The sequence below is a fragment of the Triticum dicoccoides genome, chromosome 1B, assembly GCF_002162155.2.
Source record: "Triticum dicoccoides isolate Atlit2015 ecotype Zavitan chromosome 1B, WEW_v2.0, whole genome shotgun sequence".
Classification (NCBI taxonomy): domain Eukaryota; kingdom Viridiplantae; phylum Streptophyta; class Magnoliopsida; order Poales; family Poaceae; genus Triticum; species Triticum dicoccoides.
Genome location: NC_041381.1, coordinates 59,028,016 through 59,035,506, shown reverse-complemented (window position 1 = coordinate 59,035,506; position 7,491 = coordinate 59,028,016). Strand labels below are relative to the sequence as shown.

The window sequence follows — 7,491 nt, the reverse complement described above, 5'->3', positions numbered from 1 at the left end:
GTTGTAGGACCTTGAGAAGAGGTGTCTAGAGGGGGGGGGGGGTGATTAGACACTAAGTATCAAAGTTGCAGTTTTTAGGTTTCTTTAAATTTAAGTGGAGTTTAGGCACAATTTTAACATTCACAACACATAGCAAGCAAGCATGCAAAGAGTATATGAGCAGCGGAAAGTAAAGCATGCAACTTGCAAGAATGTAAGGGAAGGGTTTGGAGGATTCAAACGCAATTGGAGACACGGATGTTTTTGGCGTGGTTCCGATAGGTGGTGCTATCGTACATCCACGTTGATGGAGACTTCAACCCACGAAGGGTAACGGTTGCGCGAGTCCACGGAGGGCTCCACCCAAGAAGGGTCCATGAAGTAGCAACCTTGTCTATCCCACCATGGCCGTCGCCCATGAAGGACTTGCCTCACTAGCGGCAGATCTTCACGAAGTAGGCGATCTTCTTGCCCTTACAAACTCCTTGGTTCAACTCCACAATCTTGTCGGAGACTCCCAAGTGACACCTAGTCAATCTAGGAGACACCACTCTCCAAGAAGTAATAAATGGTGCGTTGATGATGAACTCCTTGCTCTTGTGCTTCAAATGATAGTCTCCCCAACACTCAACTCTCTCTCATAGGATTTGGATCTGGTGGAAAGAAGATTTGAGTGGAAAGCAACTTGAGGAAGGCTAGAGATCAAGATTCATATGGTAGGAATGGAATATCTTGGCCTCAACACATGAGTAGGTAGTTCTCTCTCAGAAATAGGATGCTGGAAGTGTAGGTTCTGATGGCTCTCTCCACGAATGAAGAGGAGGTGGAGGGGTATATATAGCCTCCACACAAAATCTAACCGTTACACACAATCTACCAAACTCGGTGGGACCGAATCGTTAAACTCGGTCAGACCGATTTAGCAAATAATGTGACCGTTAGGGTTTTCGGTGGGACCGGAATGCAACTCGGTGGGACCGATTTGGTTAGGGTTAGGGCATAATGTAATCTCGGTGAGACCGATTACACAAACTCAGTGAGACCGATATTGGTAATTAGCTAACCAGAGAGTTGGTCAGGCAAACTTAGTTGGACGGATTATCAAACTCGGTGGGACCGATTTTGATAATGAGTCAACCAGAAAGTTTGCATTGTAATCTCGGTAGTACCGATTGCTCAAACTCGGTGAGACCGATTTTGATAATGGACATACACAGAGAGATTACAATCCCATCTCGGTGAGACCGAGATCCCTATCGGTGAGACCGATTTGCCTAGGGTTTGTGGCAGTGGCTAAGACATCAAAACTCGGTGGCGCCGGATAGAAAGAATCAGTGGGGCCGAGTTTGACTTTAGGTTTAGGACATATGTGGATGTTTGAAAGTGGTTGAGGGTTTTGGAGCATATCACTAAGCACATGAAGCAAGAGGCTCATTAAGCAACACCTCATCCCTCCTTGATAGTATTGGCTTTTCCTATAGACTCAATGTGATCTTGGATCACTGAAATATAAAATGAAGAGTCTTGAGCTTGAAGCTTGAGCCAATCCTTTGTCCTTAGCATCTTGAAGGAGTTCCCACATCCTTTAGTCCATGCCACTCCAATGTTGAACTTATCTGAAACATACTAGATAAAAGTGTTAGTCCAACAAGAGATATGTTGTCATTAATTACCAAAACCACCTAGGGAGCACTTGTGCTTTCATTAGTTTTTTTAGATATATATGAGATGCCTATTTTTATAGATAACTATGAGATGTTGATTTTTGTAGACATATTTGAGATGTTTGTTTAGATATATATTAGATGTTGAGTTTATTTGAAATATTAGATGTTGAGTTTATTTGAACACATATGACATATTCATTGTGTGAGAAGGAGATGTTGAGATTCTTTTAGTTGAACACATGTTATATGTTTAGTGTATACCGATATTTGAGATGAAGATGAACTCATATATGTTTATTGTTTGAAATTTGTAAGGATGGTTTGGCTTCTGGATGATGTCTACGACGTGCAACACCGGGCCTACATGATGCGCGAGAAGCAGAAGGTAATAATGAGTAATCTAAATATTTTGCAAATTTTCCTTTAGTTGAAATTTACATGCCTTAAGATTTGTCATTACTTGTTTTTTGCAGAAGCTTGAACCTCTGAAGATTCGGTATCACGGGGTCTCTGGTCCTGCCATGCCTTACGATGAGCGGTACACACCGTACATCAAGCAGGAAGGACTATTCCCGTGGATTCTGTTGGTCAGCCGGTCCACGCCGAATCTGAACGCTCCACTAGTGTCCGCTCTTGTTGATCGCTGGAGGCCAGAGATGCACAGTTTCCATCTTCGGACTGGGGAGATGACCGTGACGCTGGAGGATGTCTCGTTGATCATCGGTCTTGCTATCGACGGGAGGCCTCTTTGTATGAGCACCGATTCTGATGGGTGGCGCGAGCAGATGATTGCTCTTATCGGTATGGCTCCTACTGAGGCTGAGGCTGATGTAGAGGAGGGAGAAGAGAAGAAGAGGAGGGAAAGGAAAGCAGCCGGAGCTGCTTTCACGTGGATTCAAAATAACTTTGCGACGTGCCCTCTGGATGACACTGATGATGTGATCAAGACACATGCTCGTGTGTATTTGTGGTACGTTGTGTCGAGGACTTTGTTTCCTGACTCCACTGGTAAGAACGCTCCATGGATGTGGCTGAAGGCGTTGACCGTCTTCGATAGCAAATGGAGCTGGGGTTCAGCGACTCTTGCCTACTTGTACCGACAGGTAGTTGGTCTGTTTTGTGATCAACTCATTTCTTTATTAGCAATGCAAGCTTGCTGTCAAGTTAACATTGTTTTTTTTTCTTTCATATGCAGCTGGACGATGCGTGTTGCAGGATCACAAATAGTGCAGGCATTGGTTGTAATCTGCTTCTACTTTCTGTATGGAGCTGGGAGCGTCTGCCTGTTGGATGCCCGAAGAGCGTCAGGTTTAATCCTTGGTATGAAGATGAACATGACGAATTACGGCGCCCCACTTGGGCTTACAAGTGGGATGTGTTTTCCGAGATGACGAACGATGTCAATCTCATGTACCAAAAGTACATTGTCGATTTGGACAGATTACGCCTGAGAAGGTAAGGAGGTCATTACTTCAGTCCTTTGTCATGCTTGCTTGAAAAATAGTCATCAAATTTGCATTGTTGCCCTATTTCATATGTGGTATGGCAGCCATATGGAGCGGGTGAGAGCTTTGGGTACACCGTGGAGTTCCGCCTCAACCCAATGTGTTTGCGGGATAAGGATCTCTGGCTTATGCAGTGCCCACTAATATGCAACTGGGCGGTTGAGTTTCATTTGCCACATCGCGTGTATCGTCAGTTTGGTCTGTTCCAGCCTCACCCCCCGGATTGGGTGGACACGGACAAAGCACTTCATAGGTAAGAGAGCATGTCTCCGTATTGACTAAGCATCGGGACTCCTTTTGATTGTGCTAATGTTTGGTTTTGTACCACGCAGGTTGGACAGGAGAAGGAAGCGGAAGATAAAGGACTGGGACAAGCATCATGCTCCGTATGTTACCTGCTTCCAGCTTTGTGTGGAGCAAGCTCGTAGCACTGCACGCGCCCCGCTTCGTGAGCATAACCCACTTGCTTTTGATAACTACGTACGATGGTTTATTGAAACTACTCGAGTTGAGATATGCCCGTCGGCATATAATGGGGATATTCTTGAAGAACCCGTAAACTTTGAGGATCTAGCAAAGGGGAAGTACAACAGAGATGTTAGGGAAGGGCAAGGAGTCCCTGCTATTCCGGTGATTAACTATGTGGTAAAGTGTTCCCTTCTTTACTTTCCCGTTGACCGTATTACACATGTTTGAATGGTACGTATTCATTCTTTCTCATCCGCAGCGGACCAAGATCAAGAAAGCAGCTGATGAGAGCCAGTCTATTCTGGAGAAGACACCGGTTGGAAACGGCAATGATGATGGTTCATTACGAGCATTCCTCAAGGTACATATCGCATTCACTATGAGAGCCAATCTATGTTGTGGAGTTCGATATCTTATACACTTGTTCATGTTACAGCGTCAGGCCAAGAAGTTAAGGCGGTTATCGAATCTTCTCAGTTGCCGTGATCCTGAATATGATGAACCATCTGCCTCTAGGTCTGGTACACCATCAGACCCCTCATCTCACCATTAGGGGGACGATGTAAGTTCCTCATATGCTTATCTGGATGATGAGGGTGCGGTCACCCAAGAGGTATGACTAATCCTTTAGATGTGATTCTCACTTGATTACGACACCGGCCTTCACCATATTGTTTGATTGTGTGATAGGGCCATAAGCTTGATGATGACATGACTTTGGCGGACGCTCAAGCTCGGTCCACATATGTGTTCAAGCCTAGGCAACCCAGATGCCGGTACATGCCTAACGACTATGACAACAGAGGTAACCCAAAGGTGGTCGTAGGGACCTCGCAGATGGCTAGCTTGGATGATGAGGCGGAGGCGGAGGCAGAGGAGGAAGTGCAGGAAGAGGAGGCTCGTCCTTCCAGGAAGAAAAAGATTGCCTGCATGCGTGGCACCAGGAACACGCGTGGATGGCGTTAGTGCCTGTTCATGTTATGTTAGGTTGATGAACTTGGAAGTGCTCGCTTGTAGACGTTTCATTAGGTTGATGAACTTGTGAGGTTATGTTATATGTTGGTGAACTCTTACTAGTGTGGTATTTGTGTTTGCGAACTTGAAGTACTGTTGAATTGTCTTAAATGATGTGATGTTCAAGTTATTAGTTCTCTTTGTTTAGTATGTGCAGTTTACAGTACTTTTAGTGATGTTCAAGTTATGTGAGTGTTGAATGAGGCCAAAATGGCATTTGTTTCTGCAGGATAGCTGTTAGCAGCACTGAAGCGCCCAACAGTTAGGCGCTGCACTGTACTGTTTGGCGCCCAACAGTTAGGCACTGGACTGTACTGTGTGGCGCCCAACGCTTAGGCGCTGCACTGTTCCCATAGGCGCTGCTCAACTGGCCATGGCTATCCAGAGAGCCACATAAGGCTTGCAGCATTGACCATCCATAATACTTACAATGACTGCAGCATCACAACAATTTGAACAAACACAAATTTTATGCCGACATGTTCATAACTTAAGACAATTCAAACATTACTACGACATGGTTCACGACACATTCATTACAAATGACAAATGGCAGTTTGCCCTAGAAGATAGTTCACCAACATCTCACATGCCCTCACAAGTTCACGACACATTCATTAGAAGATAGTTGACGACGAGTGCACTGAAGAGAAGTCCCTACTGAGTAGAGCGAGGCAATTTCCCCTTCTTGCAAGCTTTCTTGCCCTCTCCTCCTCACTAGCAAGTTTCGGTTGGCGTTCCCTCTCCTCCTCTCGTTTCTTCCGCTCCATCCTCTCCTTCTGACGACACTCTTCCTCCAAGCCTCTTCGAAACGATTCTTCGAACCGCCGTTGCCGCCTAAGACAATCTTGGTATTGGTCCTTTTTGACATCTTCTGGCACTTCCAGATCTATCCACGTGAAGTACTTGCATAGAGGAGGCGGTGACTGCATAAAAATTTGTTGTTAGTGTTGACACACATTTGAGAGTAACATTTTACTTCTCGAGCTTACCAGTGGTTGGTCATAGGCGTTAGTTGGAAGTGCATGATCATAAGCATAGTTCGGGCATACAAAATATCTCCGCCCTTCCGTCCATGCTTTCTTTCGGTCGGTGGACACCTTCACCTTGCAAACATCTCCACACCAACATGGCAAGATGTTGACATCTTTCTCCTTCACCTTGTCCAAAGATGCGTCCTCCCACTTGTTCGGCATGTCTTCTTGGTTAGCACACGGTGGCCTCGTCATGGAACCGGATGAAGCCATGCCTACAAAACCGAGAATTCTTGGTTAACCCTATCCCCCACTTAACAATAACCACAACCCTAACCATAGCATAACCGTAACACCAACATCAAACAAACATAACCCTAACCCTAGCATACTATGAAAGCCTAACCATACCAAATTAGCAAAGAAACATAACATGATTCAACACAAATTTCCAAATCCAGGAAAAAACTAGGGTTTCCCCAAACTAGCAAGATTTGAGCAAATGTGGCAATTCCTCTGGATGAAAACGAGGGGATCGGAGGAGATTACCTTAAGGGAGGGGTTGGCTTCAAAATCCACGGTCAAATACTCCGGATATGAGAAGGATTTTAGAGGGGGAGAGAGGAGGGCAGAGGGGAGGCACTGAGCTTCGGGTTTGTGTGGGGGGTGGGGGTGTGTGGGGTGGGGATGGGTGGGAGGGAGTGGTGCAGCCTAATAGATGTCCAGGTGTGCAGCGCTGCTGCACACCTGGACACGCCAGTCCAGTGAGCACCAGAATCGTTCCAGTATCTTTTCCACCACAAAATTTGCTAAGTCAGTTTGCAGCGCCTAAGGGAAAGGCGCTGCACCCTACTGTGCAGCGCCCAATGGCTGAGCGCTGCACAGTATAGTGCAGCGCCTTGCCCTTAGGCGCTGCACACTGACTTTGCAAATTTTTGGGTGGAAAAGCTATTGGAATGCTTCTGTTGCTCTCTGGACTGGCATGTCCAGTTGTGCAGCGCCTAAGGGCAAGGCGCTGCACTGTGTAGTGTGGCGCCTTGCCGTTAGGCGCTGCACACGTGGACATGCCAGTCCAGAGAGCAACCGAAGCATTCCAGTAGGTTTTGCACCCAAAAAAATTGCTAAGTCAGCGTCCAGCGCCTAAGGGCAAGGCGCCGCACTATGTAGTGTGGAGCCTTGCCCTTGGGCGCTGCACTACCTGTTGTTTTCAAATACCTACTGCTTTTTTTGTTTTGTGATTCACATAGATGGCACATAATCATATCCAAATTACATGTAGTAGTCCAAAACACAGAAAGAGTAGTTCAATCACATAGTCATACACACATAGCACATATACTTGTCCAAATCACATAGTCATACACACATAGCAATAGAGTAGTCCAATCACATAGTCATACACAAACATTGAGCCAAAGCACATAGTGGCACACATTTTGGTTCATAAGAAGGTCACGGTCCTTGTCCCTTCTTGTTCTTCCTCTCTTCTTCTTCTTCTTCTTCTCCCTCGTCCCACCACCAAGGGATCTCACCTTCCCCCTCCGTGTCCTCCACCCCCTTCATTGTTTACATACCTATGAAAAGGGCAATATAATAGTTAGTCACACAATATAAAATGACAACACAAGCATTGAGCCAAAATAACAAGATCATAGTAAGTCACATACGACAATGGTCCATTAAGCCAAGAGAACATTCCTCCACTACGGCCGCCGCCAAGGCCAAGATCACCACCACGGCCTCCACCAGCACCACGGCCTAGACCACCACCACGGCCTCTACCGCCACCACCACGACCTCTAGCAGCACCACGACCAAGACCATCACCACGGCCTCTACCAGCACCACGACCAAGACCATCACCACAGCCTAGGCCTTCACCAC

General features: G+C 46.3%; 1 pseudogene; it reads left to right on the top strand.

Moving 5' to 3' along the window:
* Positions 1–4,899, top strand: part of LOC119350122 — a 24,760-nt pseudogene extending 19,861 nt beyond the window's left edge.
* Positions 4,900–7,491: the final 2,592 nt, after the last annotated feature.